Below are 19,543 nucleotides of genomic sequence, written 5' to 3'. Positions count from 1 at the left end.
CCGTTGAATAAAAATTAAATCTATTTATTAAAAAATTTACACGATTGTTTAACTTAACTTTGTTTTCCAATTGATCTATAACTCTTTTGCGTCTTCGAGCTCTTGTTTATATACATAGATGCTTGACAAGTTCGCATTGAATTTAAATTATAAACAGTTCCGAGAGACGAAACTTTTTACCAATTTCTTCAACATTCCTTAAATATTAATAGTTTTGAGTTAATATTAAAATATGCCATCTTTCACATCTTAATGATAACAATTGCATTTTTTTATGTACATACTTTCGATAATTTTTCCTAGGCATCATTCCGAATCGAATGAGCCCTCGCTCATATTTTTAGAAGCTTTATCAAGAACTAACACGATTTGAACTTCTGGAAAATAACGTGTGATTAAGTTTAAGATTTGTGTACAACAAAAATAGTAATAACTCCTCTGTTTATATAAAATTTGTATTATATTCATTTTCACTTTCAAGAGCGACAAGCCGACAATATATTGTAATGAAAAAAACATTTTTTGTTTCCCCTACTATGATTATTGATAAGGGCATACAAAAGCCTTTATGGTAGGCCTGTATTAATAAATATTTGCTTTTAAAAGTTGCGAATTGCTTGCGTTATACCTCACATATTGTAAAACCTCCTTTTATGCAAGAGCCTTTCCTTCACAAGCTAATATCTTTGCATTGCCTTTTCTTTTATGCCTGTTAACGGTTTTTTGCGAGGTTAATCGCGAGGAAAATATTTATTAATACTGGCTTTACTAACTCCAGGTTTATGCTAGTGCGAAATTAAACATGTTTACTTAACTATGTATTGTGATTTATGTAATGTGATTATAACATGAGCCCTTTGATATTTATTGATACCTTAGAATGAAAATGACTTATGCTGAATATAATGTTTGTTTGAATTACAAAGACTTCGGTATATATTATATATTTTGATCAATTTGAGAACACGTTCACAGTGCACATTTTATTAGAAAATATTCTCATCGTAGCATCTGATACCCTAACATAGAATTCTTAGTGGTCATTTTCGTTCTTAGGGTTAGTTATGAATCGATTTTTGCGCTTTACTGTATATATTTTTATAATTAACTGTTGCTATTAAAAGTTATGACTATATATAAAAACGCAAAAATAAAAAATAAAAATTGAGTCTGTGTATAATAAGGCCATACTTGACCTCAATGCTTGTCACACCACACAACCATCTTAAAATTCTCATTTTGGTTGTTTGTACTCTTTTTACAACAAAAAAAATAAATCCATACAATACGAAGAGTTCACAACCATTTTCTGAATTGCCCCCTGAAGATTCAAGCATCGCAAATATCATGTCTGAGATTGCCTCTTCATTTTCTTATCAATATTGTCGTCGTTTTGGTATAGCGATCCTAGGTGCCGGTAATTGGCCTAAAGCATTCAAGGCAACCATAGAGAAATATGTGAAATTTGAGGGTCACAAAAACGAAAAGTTTGGGCACACTGTTAAAAACATACATACGAATAATTACATACTAATACATAAACAAGACTACACACGTACAACAATACTATTACTAAATTAAACAAACTAATATATACTTTAGCATACCATAAATAAATAATGGTCGTCTCTCTTTATTTAAATTTTTTTTTAAATATTTTTATAGCAAGTATTGAGGTCGAGTATAGGGTTTCAGGCGTGTTACGTTTAAGAACGTGTTATGTTCCTTTTAAATGATTCCTTTGTTTAATTTTATTAAATATAAGGTTTCTTTAAATTTGATTTAAGGTGATAATATGTGAACGAATTAATCTTGAAACGTGCGGTTGTTTTAAATTAAGTATAATATACTATTATTCTTTCACAAGGCTATGCTATATGGCTATGGCACGATGGCTGAATTCCTGAATGTTGTGTTATTATATAAGTAATAGTTCTTTTAAATGTTTTCAAGTGTTTTCTACAGGTTGACAATTGGTTAATGTTCTTATTCTTCTTAATTTATTCAGGTTAACGTTATAAAGGGTTTAAATTTTTTTACTTACAATGTTACTCCCGTGTAAGACATTTAAGCGATTAATATTTTAGCTGTAATATGTTAAGGTGAATACTATACTATAAACGATAAACGATAAAAAAAAAGAAAAAAAAAACAAAGATTAACACCCAAAGAAGCTCATACGTTTTTGCCCACATCTATTTCACGAGTGAGCGATGTTATAAAGCGGTGTATCTGTTAAGACGATTATATTTAAGGGTTAGGTTAATTTTCACTAACCACTCAGTAGTTTATTCTTAGTATAAGTCCGATATAAATATAACGTTTAATCAAACTTACGCTATTAAAACAGAAAATCGTGAGGAACAAGAAGTAGTACAGGCAGGTAAAGGCTCATTAGTAGTAGTAGTAGTAGGTACGAAGTTGAGATAGTGTTTATTCGTTAATTAGATTATCAATTATTATTTCCATACAACTTGGAATAGATAGTTGCATGGCAAAACTTTATGGTCGGAATATAAAAAAAAACTAAATGTTTTCTTTTCTTTAAAGAAATTAAAAAATAAAAACGATTTCTGATGGCATTGCTTGCGTGGCTTCACTTACTCTATCCATCGATGATGTACGATATCACCTGTATTATAAGTTACCGGAAAAAAATACGAAACTATTTTGTTAAATCTAAGATGATAATTTTGGCAGGTCGCAAAGTTATTTTTAGTGTCATGGGAATACTTAACAAAAATCTTCTTAGTAAAAGTTGATAATTTACACATTTCAAATTGTCTAAATTTTAACGTAATGTAAGACTTTTTATGATAGATAAGTACCAATGTAAGACGTGGACTCATTCGAATAACTGTACAGTAAGAAGTACTTATGTGAGACGTACATTTGTTTCTCCTACTCATTCCGATAGGTGTAGTTTGAAGTACTTATGTAAGACGTAGATTTGTTTTTAACACTCATTGATATAGCTGTACAGTTAGAAGTACTTATGTAAGACATAGATTTTTTCTTGTTACTCATTCGAATATCTGTACAGTTAGTCGTAGTTCGTTTGCCTTGCACAGTGATTATTCTGAAAAACGATCCATAGTCTTCCCTTACGTAGATGCTTTCGACGATAAACTGCCGTTTACCTTTCACCTACTTTTATTTTATGTATATCTTCTTCATTTTTAGAACTAAGAAAATTAAACTGGATGACGACTTATTTCGGATCGAAGAAATTCCAATATGTTATGTTTGAGTTTAAATTTTGTGAGTTCCGGAGTCTTGTTTGATTTAAAAAAAACATTAAGTGTTTATAGGTTTTCATTTTGTTTTTTATACTCATGATATTTAGCTTAGATAACTAACATCTATTGTTTCCATTTATTGTATCCTCCAATATTTTCAACTTGGCTATAGTGTAGGGATATCTAAATTACAGTTACCGTGTAAGTAAAATATTCTGTCTGTTTATGGCTTACATTATAAATAAAAAAATAAAAGAAAAAGCTGGGAGATTTGTACATATAATATGGTAGGTACTCATATTATTTAAATACTTGAGCCGTGTCGTGTCTGTGAGTAATCACTTTTCTAAAATTATGTCGTTAGGGTTAATCTTGATAATAGGTAGAAAGTAATTAAAGGTCAAAATGAATACAGTCAAAATGAAGGAAAAATGTAGTTTTAAAATACTTTGTTTAGTAGTATGGATATGCATATTATTCACCTGACTAATGCGAAGGCAGGCAGGCAGGGATGACAGTCGTATATATGTAGGTTACATATATACGGCAAAAAAAAAATAAAAAAAAAATACTTTAGGTTAAGAATTTGCTAGTTAATCCTTATGAATGCCGCCGAAATGCTTCTGTCTTATAGTTAACAACGCTGATTTAACGTATTTTTATGAAAACTAAAGAAATTTGATATCCTGCACACAGCAGTCTTTCTGACAAAAATATGATGTATTTGCCCAATATTGAAATTCAAAATTTTTAAGAAGATTAACGGGCCAGAAAACGAACGAAATCTTAATGGTTGATTGAAAAGAGTTGAATATGATTAACTAAATTATAAAGTAAAGTATGATATAAAAAAATAATTAGCTTTCAATATCATAATATTACCGCGTTCAAAAAATGATGAAGTGTATCTGATAAATGTATTAATAAAATATATTAAAAATCATTTAATTATACTTTTAATTGATAAATATAGTTATAGCGAACCCTGAAATGCATCTGATCTTGACAAAGTACAATAAATGTTAAATAAAATGTGTAGCATTAAAACTTACTATATTCTAATATAATATACTATACTTACCTAATTATATTTTAAGACTGATGATAATTCGGTATTCAGTTCGACAGTCGGTTACAACGAGAATTGTTTGCACGATCTAGGTACATATTCGGATTTCATGTCCCTTGTTCAATAAAAATCCGTATCCAAAAACATTACAAGGAATCACACAGTGACATCAGAAGGCATAGTCAGTGGGGTAATTACAGTATTCTTAATAACGAAAAACTTATACAAACAATTCTTATTTTTATCCTGACATAACATTACAATGTTTGTATTTAAAAAAATACGCGGTGACAACCGATACGTAATCTATGTTTGCCTGGATTTGGGTGAGATGAAATCACGGAATACCATTGCAACGGAAAAAAGATGAAGAAACATGTACAGAATTCTATAATATTTTTCTCAGAAAATAAAAAAATACAAAAATACAATTTATGTAGGCATTATTGAGTATTTTGGTTGTTAATTAAATTACTTAAGACAAAAAAACAATGCTGTTGACATAACTTCGCATACTTAAATCGAGACCCGTGATGCCGCGACCTTAAACAATAATTCACGAATACGTTTACGCACAAGCACATTCATACACGACAAATATAAATGTTGAGACAGTAAAATCATTACAATCACTAAAATAAAATATACCTACGTCACTTGAAATTATAAAACATTTGTTCAAAATAGAGAGAGTTTATAAGTGGTGTCACCGTTACGTAGTGCATAGGCATGATGAATTAGATCATTTCAAGTTCGGAAGGATGTAGTACGATCTGGATATCTTACTTTAGTAGTATAGAAACGCAAATCATTCACCTGACTCCTGCAATGGAAGGGAAGGGTGAATTATTGAACAGCCTATAAATAAAGGTAAAAAAGGAATGAGTGTGTTGAAAAAAAAAGTATAATGCCAAAAATTGGTGATTCATTATAAAAACGATCTTTGACTATCGATTTCACACATATATAAATATATATATATAAAGAGACAATAGTACGCAATACGTATCCACAATTCGGACGGGGCAGTTATTAGTAACTACGGAATGTGTCGCCTTTTATTACGTACAGACATCCAAAAGAACATTCAATATACCTTTATTTTTATAAGTAGTACGTTCAGCTTCATATTTTTAAATTAAGAGAAAATCAGATACATTTCTGTCTTCTTTCGTTTAGCGGTAATAATTTAGAAATGAATACTAATTCGGAACGTTTTTTTAACCAATTAATGTTTCGTTTCGTTTATCTGTTTACTATAAACACTGCTTCATAAATTACGGAATTTTCAATAGTCATCGTACGAAGTACGGAATAACTAATAAATTTCTTACGGATACACTGAATAAATGTATTCTATCTATTTATCCAAGTATCTGTTAATGTTACTTACTCTTGGTCTATTGGATTAAGGATTATATATATATATACAGTCAAACCTGGATAAGCGAGAGTTCAAGGGAGCACAATCTCATTCTCGCTTATAGAGGTTTCTCAGTAACCCGAGTTTCTCGCTAATGCAGGTAGATGGGTAGCGTTTCTCTCTTATAGAGGTACGCAGCAATAACAAGACATATATTCATGCACTTTGTAATTTTATTTTATTTCGAACTTATTTACATTTAAAAAAATCCGTCAATTTCGTTTGGGTTTCTGTTTTTGTATTTTAAATGTTTTTCTCTAACTCATAAATTTTGTCGAATATTGGTTGCTCGACTGTCGCTTATAGAGGTATAGATAAGTAGCAGTCTCACTTACGGAGGTCCATGAGGGAAAAACGACTCTCTCTTACAAAGGTTTCTGTTTCTCGCTCATAGAGGTTTTGGGAGCTTAAAATGACGGGTCCTGACTAGTTCTCTCACTGATAGAGTTTTCTCACTTATCCAGTTTTCACCTACCCAGGTTTGACTGTATATTTGAATAAGAACACCTCTTGTAAAACTTTAACCAGTTCTTAGATACAAGATTCCAAAAACACATCAAATCAGTCGAAAATGAAAACCGTGGTCACTAGGTTTCACACTTAAAAGTTTCTTCTCTTCGCTCTCAGAAAAGATCGCAGGGTAAGATCCTTTTATACCACATTATCTGAGGCCTAGAAACTTCTTTACTCGAAAATCGTAAACAAACGAACGATACAAAAATATTTTAATTATGACTATTCTCAGAATTTCTTTTCTACGTCGTTGTTTTGTAGGTATACATTATGTTGCTTAGTGCCTACATGTTACGTTGTCGCACGCGTTTTTAAACTTTCTAAGTAATGAATCTAAAACTACTATTCCTATTTTTTTGTACCACTACTATTAATAAGATTATTTTGCAAGAGAATTAATGATTGCTTGCTGCACATACGTCATGCACAATATTTAAGAATATAATAATTATATTTAGGAATCGTATCCCATGACTTGCATTCTTATTAAGTAGATTTAAGTAAGTAAACAGTAAGCCGACGGATAGAGGCCATGCCTTACACCACTCTGTGGCAGATTTAACCTCAATCCGTTGACCTATTGACCCGTTGTACATATACATTCAGCTTAATTGACAAAACATAAAATGTGCCTTAATGTAAATAAAAAGCCCAAACCATAAGTATGATGAGTTGACAAATTATGATTTAAGTGACGGTTAAACGGATGTGTAAATCTCAATAAAACCATCGATAAAACTTATCTTGTAGCTCGAGAGTTTAGATAATCTCTGCCATAACTATAATATGATGTATATAAAATTTAAGTAGTAGTAAAGTTTTTTGTGACCGAGCTCGTCCGGTGAAGTTCTCGGTTTGTGGGCTTTCTGTTCGGTCCATCTTTTAAAAATACAAAAAATAATAAAAAAAAACAAAAAAAAAACTAATGTTAAGTTAATTATAACGAAATAATATAGAATATATAAATAATGAGTTCAGGGATATTCCTAACCCCCCAAGGATGTCACAAGCTAGTGAAATTACTGTCTCTGTAAATATATTAAGCACGTACAACGTAGAAATAGTTTAGTTTTAAGCGTAAAACTTGTCGAAGACCTACCCTGACTTAATATTATATGTGTTTTGGTGCATTTTATATTTAAACCTTTCTGCAAACGTTTATCCGATTGACCTTGGGGTCTATTTTAAATATAGTTAAAGCAGGACAATTAATAGTTGCCTACCTATCTTATCTAATATATAAAGCTAAAGATTTTGTTTGTTGGTCGGTTTGCTTGAACGCGAATATCTCAGGACCTACTCGTCCAAATTGAAAAATCATATCAGTGTTGCTTAGCCCATTTATAGAGCAAGGCTATTGGCTATATATCATAACGCTAAGAGAATGTTTCAAAATCATTGTTTTTTTTCCCTTTTGAAAGCTTCTGCTGCGTTTACTGCGTTAACATCTAAAGTTCTGATACAATCCTGTGTGACAAAGTTGATCCCCCTTAAAAGTTCTGAGAAAAGTCCGCGACAGCATATGTCTATCTCTTAGGTTGAGTTATAGGCAGAAAAAATTGCAAGGGACCGCTAGTTAGCATATAAAATGACTACATGTAAAACATTTTGTGGAAAAAAGAGTTTAATTGAATCAATTGACAATGAAATGATCGCAATAAAAACGTACTTTTAATCGAAGATAGATTGTACTCACAGTCAATTGTAATGAAATAGATAAATAAATAGGAAATCTTTCGTTTTCCTGCAAAACCATGTACCCCGCAGAATACACTTCACAGTTCAACATAGAGTATATTATGTTACAGTAGAAACAAAAATAACTATAATAATAATGAAGAAATTTCATTTGTTAATTTTAAATTCTAAATTAACCATTTTGCGGTCTGCTCGTACATAATGTTATCCATAAATACTAAGTCAGGGTTTGCGAAGACTAGCATTCTTAAAAGCGTGTACGTAGAATGAAGTAAGTGAACAGTAAGCCGACGGATAGAGGCCATGCCTAAAACCACTCTGTGACAGATTTGACCTCAATCCGTTGACCTACTGACCCGTTGTACATATACAGCTTAGTTGCTGGAAACAAAAGTATTTCAAAGAGAATGCCTTACTGTAAATAAAAAGTCCAAACCATAAAAATGGTGAGTTGGCAAATTATTATTAAGGTGACGTTTAAACGGATGTATTAATATGGTAATAAATCCATCGATACCTTATAACGTATCTTGTAGTTCATAAGTTGATGTATATAAAAGTTTTAAAATTACTATTTAACTGTAGAAATAATGCAATAAGAGATATCTCAAATTCCTGAGTCTGTCAAAACAAGTTAAATTACTGCGTCTGTGAATATATTAGGTATGATCCTACCGTGTAGATAGTTATGTAATATTTAAATATTACAAACTTGTCTAAGGCATACCCTGACTTAATATTTTGTGTGTTTTGGTACATTTTATATTTTTAACATCCTGCAAACGTTTTTCCGATTAGCCTTCGAATTGTCTATCTTAAATGTAGGTAAAGCAGGATGATTAATACTTGCCTACCTATCTTATCTAGTATCTAGTCTGTGACGGCATTTGTCTAGCTTTTAAGGTTATATATATATATATATATAGTCATATAAAATAGGTTGTTAAAAAAACGTTTAATTTAATCAATTTGACAATGCAATAATTGCAATAAAAACGTAAAACCTTTAATCGATAATAGATTGTAGTTATTACAGGCAATTGTAATAAAAAAGAATAAAAAATAGGGAATCTTACGTTTTCCTGCTAAACCATGTACCCCACAGCAAACATTGTTATGGAGCGTACATTGCCAGTTACAGTATAACAACACTAAGTATATTAATAATGAAGAATGCAAAACGCCCAAAAATAGCATTAGACTGACAACGCACGCAACGTTTATTTTTAATAGATTTCGCATAATAATAGATTTCATTTGTAAAATTTAAATTTTAAATTAAGCATTTTTCGGTCTGCTCGTTCATAATGTTATCCATAAATACTAAGTCAGGGTTTGCGAAGACTAGCATTCTTAATAGCGTGTACGTAGAATTAAGTAAGTAAACAGTAAGCCGACGGATAGAGGCCATGCATATACCACTCTGGCAGATTTGACCTCAATCCGTTGACCTATCGAACCGTTGAACATATAGCTTAATTGACAAAACATAAAACGTTCTTTAATGTAAATAAAAAGTCCAAACCATAAATATGATGAGTTGGCAAATTATGATTTAAGTGACAGTTAAATGGATGTGTAAATATAACAATAAAACCATGTGTATGGCTTACGTATCTTATAGTTCGATAGTTTAGTCACATCTTTTGGCGTCTGCCATAACTATACAATGATGTATATCGAAGATAAGTAGTAGTAGGGCTTTTTAGGACAGAGCTCGTTCGGGGAAGTATTTGGTAGGTGGGTAAAATAAAATAAAAAAAAAACAAAAAAAACAAAACAAAAACAAAAAAAAACTAATGTTGCATTAATTATGACGAAATAATAAAGAAAGTATAAATAATGAGATCAGGGATATTCCCAAATCCCTGACGATATCACAAGCTAGTAAAAGTACTGAGAATGTAAATATATTAAGTACGTACAAGGTAGACATATTATTCTAGTTTATGCGTAAAACTTGCGTAAGGATAACCCTGACTTAATAATATATGTGTTGTGGTACATTTTATATTTTAAAGACAAATCGGAGCATAGCACCAATGGAGAATGTTTCAAAATCAGAGTTTGTTTGCTTGTGAGAGCTTCCGCTGCGTAAACCGTTAAAGTTTCGATAAAATCATGTATGACGAAGTTGTTCCCCTTTAAAAGATCTAAAGAAAAGTCCGCGACTGCATTTGTTTATCTTTGAAGGTTAACTTATACGCGTGCGAATTTGCGGGGGACCGCTAGATATCATATAGAATTACGACTTATAAAACAGGTGGTGAAAACAAGAGTTTAATCCAATCAATTGGCCATTTAAATTATCGCAAAAAAAAACGAAAAATATTTAATCATAAATAGATTGTAGTCATAACAGGTAATTGTAATAAAATAGGAAATATCTCGTTTTCCGGCAAAACCATCTACCCCACAGGCCATAGCATACACTATTATGGAGCATGCATTGCCAGATACAGAACAAACAAAAATGATTATAATTATCAACCATAAATATTAAGTCAAGGTTTGCGAAGACTAGCTTTCTTAATAGCGTATAAGTAGAATTTAGTAATTAAACAGTAAGCCGACGGATAGAGTCCATGCCTTAAACTATTCTGTGGCAGATTTGACCTCAATCCGTTGACCTATTGACCCTTTGTACATATACAGCTTAGTTGCTGGAAACAATAATATTTTAAAGTGTGTGCCTTAATGTAAATAAAAAGCCCAAACCGTAAACATGATGAGTTGGCAAATTATGATTTAAGTGATGGTTAAATAGAAGTGTAAACATAACAATAAACCATTTATAGGTTACGTATCTTGTAGTTCAAGAGTTTAGTCACATATTTCGGCGTCTGCCATAACTATACTATGATGTATATCGAAGATAAGTAGTAGTAGGGCTTTTTAGGACAGAGCTCGTTCGGGGAAGTACTTGGTAGGTGGGCTTTCTTTTTGGTCCATTAATTAAGAAAAGAAATAAAAATAAAAAACAAAAAAAACAAAACAAAAACAAAAAAAAACTAATGTTGCATTAATTATGACGAAATAATAAAGAAAGTATAAATAATGAGATCAGGGATATTCCCAAATCCCTGACGATATCACAAGCTAGTAAAAGTACTGAGAATGTAAATATATTAAGTACGTACAAGGAAGACATATTATTCTAGTTTATGCGTAAAACTTGCGTAAGGATAACCCTGACTTAATAATATATGTGTTGTGGTACATTTTATATTTTAAAGACAAATCGGAGCATAGCATCAATGGAGAATGTTTCAAAATCAGAGTTTGTTTGCTTGTGAGAGCTTCCGCTGCGTAAACCGTTAAAGTTTCGATAAAATCATGTATGACGAAGTTGTTCCCCTTTAAAAGATCTAAAGAAAAGTCCGCGACTGCATTTGTTTATCTTTGAAGGTTAACTTATACGCGTGCGAATTTGCGGGGGACCGCTAGATATCATATAGAATTACGACTTATAAAACAGGTGGTGAAAACAAGAGTTTAATCCAATCAATTGGCCATTTAAATTATCGCAAAAAAAAACGAAAAATATTTAATCATAAATAGATTGTAGTCATAACAGGTAATTGTAATAAAATAGGAAATATCTCGTTTTCCGGCAAAACCATCTACCCCACAGGCCATAGCATACACTATTATGGAGCATGCATTGCCAGATACAGCACAAACAAAAATGATTATAATTATCAACCATAAATATTAAGTCAAGGTTTGCGAAGACTAGCTTTCTTAATAGCGTATAAGTAGAATTTAGTAATTAAACAGTAAGCCGACGGATAGAGTCCATGCCTTAAACTATTCTGTGGCAGATTTGACCTCAATCCGTTGACCTATTGACCCTTTGTACATATACAGCTTAGTTGCTGGAAACAATAATATTTTAAAGTGTGTGCCTTAATGTAAATAAAAAGCCCAAACCGTAAACATGATGAGTTGGCAAATTATGATTTAAGTGATGGTTAAATAGAAGTGTAAACATAACAATAAACCATTTATAGGTTACGTATCTTGTAGTTCAAGAGTTTAGTCACATATTTCGGCGTCTGCCATAACTATACTATGATGTATATCGAAGATAAGTAGTAGTAGGGCTTTTTAGGACAGAGCTCGTTCGGGGAAGTACTTGGTAGGTGGGCTTTCTTTTTGGTCCATTAATTAAGAAAAGAAATAAAAATAAAAAACAAAAAAAACAAAACAAAAACAAAAAAAAACTAATGTTGCATTAATTATGACGAAATAATAAAGAAAGTATAAATAATGAGATCAGGGATATTCCCAAATCCCTGACGATATCACAAGCTAGTAAAAGTACTGAGAATGTAAATATATTAAGTACGTACAAGGTAGACATATTATTCTAGTTTATGCGTAAAACTTGCGTAAGGATAACCCTGACTTAATAATATATGTGTTGTGGTACATTTTATATTTTAAAGACAAATCGGAGCATAGCATCAATGGAGAATGTTTCAAAATCAGAGTTTGTTTGCTTGTGAGAGCTTCCGCTGCGTAAACCGTTAAAGTTTCGATAAAATCATGTATGACGAAGTTGTTCCCCTTTAAAAGATCTAAAGAAAAGTCCGCGACTGCATTTGTTTATCTTTGAAGGTTAACTTATACGCGTGCGAATTTGCGGGGGACCGCTAGATATCATATAGAATTACGACTTATAAAACAGGTGGTGAAAACAAGAGTTTAATCCAATCAATTGGCCATTTAAATTATCGCAAAAAAAAACGAAAAATATTTAATCATAAATAGATTGTAGTCATAACAGGTAATTGTAATAAAATAGGAAATATCTCGTTTTCCGGCAAAACCATCTACCCCACAGGCCATAGCATACACTATTATGGAGCATGCATTGCCAGATACAGAACAAACAAAAATGATTATAATTATCAACCATAAATATTAAGTCAAGGTTTGCGAAGACTAGCTTTCATAATAGCGTATAAGTAGAATTTAGTAATTAAACAGTAAGCCGACGGATAGAGTCCATGCCTTAAACTATTCTGTGGCAGATTTGACCTCAATCCGTTGACCTATTGACCCTTTGTACATATACAGCTTAGTTGCTGGAAACAATAATATTTTAAAGTGTGTGCCTTAATGTAAATAAAAAGCCCAAACCGTAAACATGATGAGTTGGCAAATTATGATTTAAGTGATGGTTAAATAGAAGTGTAAACATAACAATAAACCATTTATAGGTTACGTATCTTGTAGTTCAAGAGTTTAGTCACATATTTCGGCGTCTGCCATAACTATACTATGATGTATATCAAAGTTAAGTAGTAGTAGAGCTTTTGGCGATAGAGCTCGTTCGGAGAAGTACTACCACCATGCTTATTTCTGTGTTCCGGTCGGAAGGGCGAGGTTGCCGGTGTAATTTACAGGCACATGAGACTTAACACCCACGTCTCTGGTTGATGGACACAGGGCAACTGTTCCAATACTTTGCAGGATGTATTCCTTGCATGACCTGGGAAGTGTTGCCCTGTTTATAGGCGATGGTCTTCCATTTACCATCAGGTGGGCTGCCTGTTTGGTCCATCAATTCATAATTTGAAAAAAATGTTACATTTATTATAACGACAAAATATAGAATGTATAAATGATGATCAGGGAAATTCCCAAATCCCTGACGATGTCTCAAGCAAGTGAAATTACTGTGTCTGTAAATATATTATGTAGTAGTAATATTCTAGTCTTTGCATAAAACTTTTGTAAGGCATCCCCCGACTTAATATTAAACAATGTATATAATTATATTCTGAAGTTATGAAATCGAAAATATGGTTTTGACCTAAATATTATATTAGAGTGGGAAAGCTTCAGTTTTCACGAAATACCATATAAGTTCGTCGCTGCATGCACTGCCAAGTTCAATTCAATTCACTTCATTTTATGTTTTCATGTATAGCACATAATACTGTTCACATATGAGTGGATAGGCATATTAACATAAAGACCCGTCAGGACATTGCAATATGGTTGATGTTATAATGTTTTTTTTAAAAAATATAATTTAGGCTATTTTGTGTGGTTCAGAAAAAAAGTCCACTTTAATTTGTTAGTATGTTTGGTAGGAGCTTAATAAGAATATTTACAATTTAGAATTTTCATTATTAGAATAATATAATACAGTAGTTAAATGACAGTTTTTTATCATAAAAATGTCAGAGCGTTTACAGTCAAGATTGGAACAGTTCTAATTTATTATGGTCAGATATTTGGATAGATAAATGTATTTTGAGTGTTGAAATAAGAACTGGATAGAAAAAAAAATCGCACTTTTATTTATTGATTGTTATGTTTCCGATATAACATAGTATCGTTCTCAGTGTTTTTAATGTAAACAGGTAGTTTATTAAATAAATAAACGGCTCTTGAAAGGGGATTTTTCGAAAAAAGTTCCCAATTACTCTTTCATATTGCAAGTCTGGAGTTCTCTTTGTATCGGGTTCGGTTTTTAGTTGAAGTTTATTTAATTAAAATGGTGTGGATTGTTTCATACGAAAAGGAAGTTCCAATGTTAATAAAATTAAATCGGTTAGTGGCCGTTAATAAAATTAATTTGCTGCGGACGTTTGCGATTCCTCTCCAGAGTGCAGATAAAGAATAGTGTTAGTGGGTGACTGAGCTTTTGTTATTATTTCCGTGATTAGGTTGTCCCCAATATGAAGTTGAAGTATATTATAGTACACCCGTGCTATAATAACGGACGGGACGCATGGACGTTAAAAACTTTGAAACAGTCCACATAATATATGATTTTTCTGATAACGTTTTTAAATCGTGCGCTTCGAATTTTCGGGGTTCCGTTTTTGTTGGAGGAGACCCATGCCCTTTGGTGGGCCGGTAATGGGTTGATATGATGATGATGACGATTATGATCATTGCGTCATTACTGAAGGTTATTAAATTTTCCGAGCTGTCATGCCGTGTGGTGACGGCAGACGAGAATACATTTGTCACCACCCCTTGTCTTCCCGCGGGTGTCGTACGAGGCGACTAAGGGATTATAACGAAGAACGGGCAGCAGGTCATGAAAGGTCTCTACACCTTTCATTAGTTCTGCCGTGGATTGTTACAAGCTATTTATGACTGAAATTCAATCAATTATATAATTTGTTTTTAACAAAAACTATATTATAGTTTAGCGGTGTTCTTCTAAATTATTGAGTTTTATTCACACTGTAATTGCAATTTTCATTTTCGGTTTTCTCATAAACTATTTTGCTCGAGAAAAGAAAAGCGTCGGTTCGGAAAAGTGACGTTCATCTATCGAATGCACATCTTAATACAATCAAATTCGGAGCGCACAATATAAAAACGGATCAAATTTCCGATATTCTTTAAGGCGATGCAAATTAAAAATTATTTACAATAGCAATACCTTAAACTCTGGCAGTAATTGCCAGTTACAAAACATTAACAGAATAGTTGTTTATTTGGCAGATATAGGCTAAAACGTCTTGTTCGTATATATAATAGATATATCAACACGCAGTTTGTTTTACGGGGTCGTTTTGGATCGAACAAGATCGAATAGTTTTGTTTCTGCAAAACCATGACATACGGCCAGAGGTAAAGACTAAAATTTTTTGGGTCAAAGCACAACGGTGTAGGCAGTTCTGGCACTGTTTCAATTTAGTTCTAGGAACAGTTCACATAATATACGATTTTCCATTCTATTCAGGCGCTGCAAAATAATAAATTTCATTTGTAAATAATAAGTCAGGGAACGCAAAGACTAGTATTGTTAGTAACGTAAGTAGAATTAAGTAAGCCGACAGTAAGCCAACGGATAGAGGTCATGCCTAAAACCACTCTGGCAGATTTGACCTCAATCCGTTGCCTTAATAATTCATTGTACTTACACAGCTGAGTCGCTTAAAACATCCAATATTCCTGACGCCTTAATTAATGTAAATATAAAGTCAATACCAGAAAAATGAGTGAGTTGATAAATTATTATTTAAGTGACAATTAAATGGATCTGTTAATATAGCAATAAAACAATCCATAGGATATCACGTATCTTGTAGTTTAAAGTATTTCACTTAATAATCGGAATTACAAAGCCTCTAGCTATATTATATATCATTGGTTAAGGGCACGGATCTAAGCAACATACAAATATTTTAAATTTATGAGACGACAACTACAGTGCCCATTTTAATTTCCATCACTTTGTATTCAGTACTTAACAAAGTACAATCATGACGACCCCTGATACAAAAATTGTGGAAGGAAATAACAAAAAAGGAGCACGACTTCCATTACCGGCAATTTGGAAATTCTGTTTAGTATTGTATAACTTGTACATTGGTATATGGAGGAGGAGCCTACAGTGACGATAGTTATATATTATTTAGATTTAAATAACTTGTTTATGGCATACCCTGACTTAATATTATATATACTTTGGTACATTATATATTTTTACCTTTCTGCAAATATTTTAACTTAGATATTAATTCACTTACTTACCTATAAGAATATAAATATTCGACAGAAAACTGGTTAAAAAAAAAGTTTAATTTTATCTATTTGTGAATAAAATTATTGCAATGAAAACAAAACTTTTAATTGAAAATAGATAATCATTCAAGGCAATTTTAATAAAATATAAGAAGAAATAGGGAATCTTTCGTTTTATGAAAAACTCTGTAAGTACCATCATTTCAAAAGATGAAAGATGGCAACAAATACACTTTGGCGTTAATAGTTATTTTAATTTATTATTTATAGGATTGTAACTTTAACCGAAGTTTCTAAGCATCCGTACATCCCAGATGAGTCATATTTTGACCACCTTTACTCATCCCTCCCTTTTCTTTCTTTTACTGGGCCAGTTTCCGCAGTGCACACTTCTTGTATTTTGTACGTTTACATCCTTCTCTTATTAGCCCATTAATTTATAATTATTAATTTTAATGCTAATTTTGGTGTCTCTTATTTCCAACCCCTGCTATAGCCCTCTAAATAAAATAATTTCTTAAATGATATCAGTATATATTTTAAAGCAAACTTATTTTCCAAATTTTAAGTTCAGAAATTTAAAAAAAATCTTGGAATTTTTTTGAGGGTAGATTTGAATAAAATTTATTTTGAACTGATGTCCATGCTTTAAAAGTATCGTATTTTCATAATTTTAATTTAACTTAAAAATGAGAAAAAACAGCTAAAACTTTCATTTCCTATTTTACTACCCTTAAGGTGAGAGTGTCCAAAACATTTAATATAGATTTTTGATTTTTGTTATATAATGCTGATAACAGAAATACCGATTTCCACGTATTTAAAATATTTTAGTCGTTTATATTTGTAAATTTTTCATTTAAAAATACTAATGATTCGCTCGTGCGTAATGTTAACCATAAATACTAAGTCAGGGTTTGCAAAGACTAGCATTCTTAATAGCGTATAAGTAGAATTAAGTAAGAAAACAGTAAGCCGACGGATAGAGTCCATGCCTTAAACCACTCTGTGGCAGATTTGACCTCAATCCGTTGACCTATTGACCCGTTGTACATATACAGCTTAGTTGCTGGAAACAATAATAGTTCGATGCGAGTGCCTGTGTAAAAAAAGCCCAAACCATAAAAATTGTGAGTTGGCAAATTATTATTTAAGTGACGGTTAAATTGATGTGTAAATATAGCAATAAAACCATCGATAGGTTATCACGTATGTAGTTCGAAAGTTGATGTATATCAAAGTAACATTAATAATTGCTAAATAATATTTATATATAGAAATATAGAAATAATGAAATGGGATATCTCAAATCCCTGAGGTTGTCTCAAACTAATTAAATTTCTGTGTCTGAATATATTAGGTGGTGGAAAAAGTTTCTTCTTTCTAGGTTGTGCATTTTTTTTATTTATAACTTTCTGCAAAAGTTTCTCTGATTTATCTACGGGTTGTCTTTTTTAAATGTCAGCAAGTTAAAGCAGGATAATAAAATTAATGACGTACCAATTAAAACATAAAAAGTCGATATGTAAAACAGGTTTTGAAAAGAATATTATTTAATCAATTTAACAATGAAATTATGCAATAAATACAGTAAACTTTTAATCAAATTAAATGCTTACAGTTATGTTTACCATAAATACTAAGACAGAGTTTGCGAAGACTAGCATTCTTATGAGCGTATAAGTAGAATTAAGTAAGTAAACGGTAAGCCGACGGATAGAGGCCATGCTTCAAACTACTCTGTGGCAGAATTGACCTCAATCCGTTGACCTATTGACCCGTTGTACATATACAGCTTAGTTGCTGGAAACAATAAAATTCCACAGTGAATGCCTTAATGTAAATAAAAAGCCCAATCCATAAAAATTGTGAGTTGGCAAATGATTATTTAAGTGACGGTTAAATGGACGTGTTAATATAGCAATAAAACTATCGACAACTTATAACGTATATTGTAGTTCGAAAGTTGATGTATATTACAGTAACATTAATAATTACTTAGTAATATTTAAATATAGAAATAATGCAATCAGGGATATCCCAAATCCCTGAGGTTGTCACAAACTATTTTAATTTTTGTGACTGTGAATATATTTAGTATGAGCCTCCAGTGTGGATAAGGCATATAATATTTAGATTTTACTAACTTGTCTAAGGCATACCCGACTTAATATTATATTTGTGTTTTGGTGCATTTTTTTTTTAATTTAAATCTTTGTGCAACCGTCGTTAAAGCAGGATAGTGAAATTAATTACGTACCAATTAAAATATAAAAAGACGCAATGTAAGACAGGTTTTGAAAATGAGTATAATTTAAACAATTTAACAATGAAATTATTGCATTAAAAACGTAAAAGTTTTAGTCAAATTAAATGCTTACAGTTATGTTTACCATAAATACTAAGTCAGGGGTGGCGAAGACTAGCATTCTTATTAGCGTATAAGTAGAATTAAGTTAGTAAACAGTAAGCCGACGGATAGAGGCCATGCTTTAAACCACTCTGTGGCAGAATTGACCTCAATCCGTTGACCTATTGACCCGTTGTACATATACAGCTTAGTTGCTGGAAACAAAAATATATCACGAAGCCTTTATGTAAATAAAACGACACGACCATAAGAATGGCGAGTTGGCAAATTATTATTCAAGTGACAATTAAGTGGACGTGTAAGTATAGCAATAAAACCATCGATAACTTATCACGTATATTGTAGTTCGAAAGTTGATGTATATCACAGTAACATTAATAATTACTCAGTAATATTTAAATATAGAAATAATGCATTCAGGGATATCTCAAATCCCTGAGGTTGTCACAAACTAATGAAATTTCTGTGTCTGTGAATATATTTAGTATGAGCCTCCAGTGTGGATAAGGCATATAATATTTAGATTTTACTAACTTGTCTAAGGCATACCCAACTTAATATTATATTTGCGTTTTGGTGCATTTTTTTAAATTTAAAACTTTGTGCAACTGTTTCTCTGATTTACCTTCGAGTAGTCTATTTTAAATGTCGTTAAAGCAGGATAGTGAAATTAATTACGTACCAATTAAAATATAAAAAGACGCCATGTAAGACAGGTTTTGAAA

At 31.6% G+C, this 19,543-nt stretch overlaps 1 long non-coding RNA gene across 1 annotated transcript; it reads left to right on the top strand.

Moving 5' to 3' along the window:
• The first annotated feature begins 6,140 nt into the window (after nt 1-6,140).
• LOC120636640 lies at nt 6,141-10,921 on the top strand. The gene is made up of 2 exons (XR_005659385.1): nt 6,141-9,682; nt 10,873-10,921. It is a non-coding gene; the product is annotated as an uncharacterized LOC120636640 (long non-coding RNA).
• Nucleotides 10,922-19,543: the final 8,622 nt, after the last annotated feature.

The sequence above is a fragment of the Pararge aegeria genome, chromosome Z, assembly GCF_905163445.1.
Source record: "Pararge aegeria chromosome Z, ilParAegt1.1, whole genome shotgun sequence".
NCBI classification, from domain to species: Eukaryota; Metazoa; Arthropoda; class Insecta; order Lepidoptera; family Nymphalidae; genus Pararge; species Pararge aegeria.
This window is presented reverse-complemented; position numbering and strand designations above follow the sequence as displayed.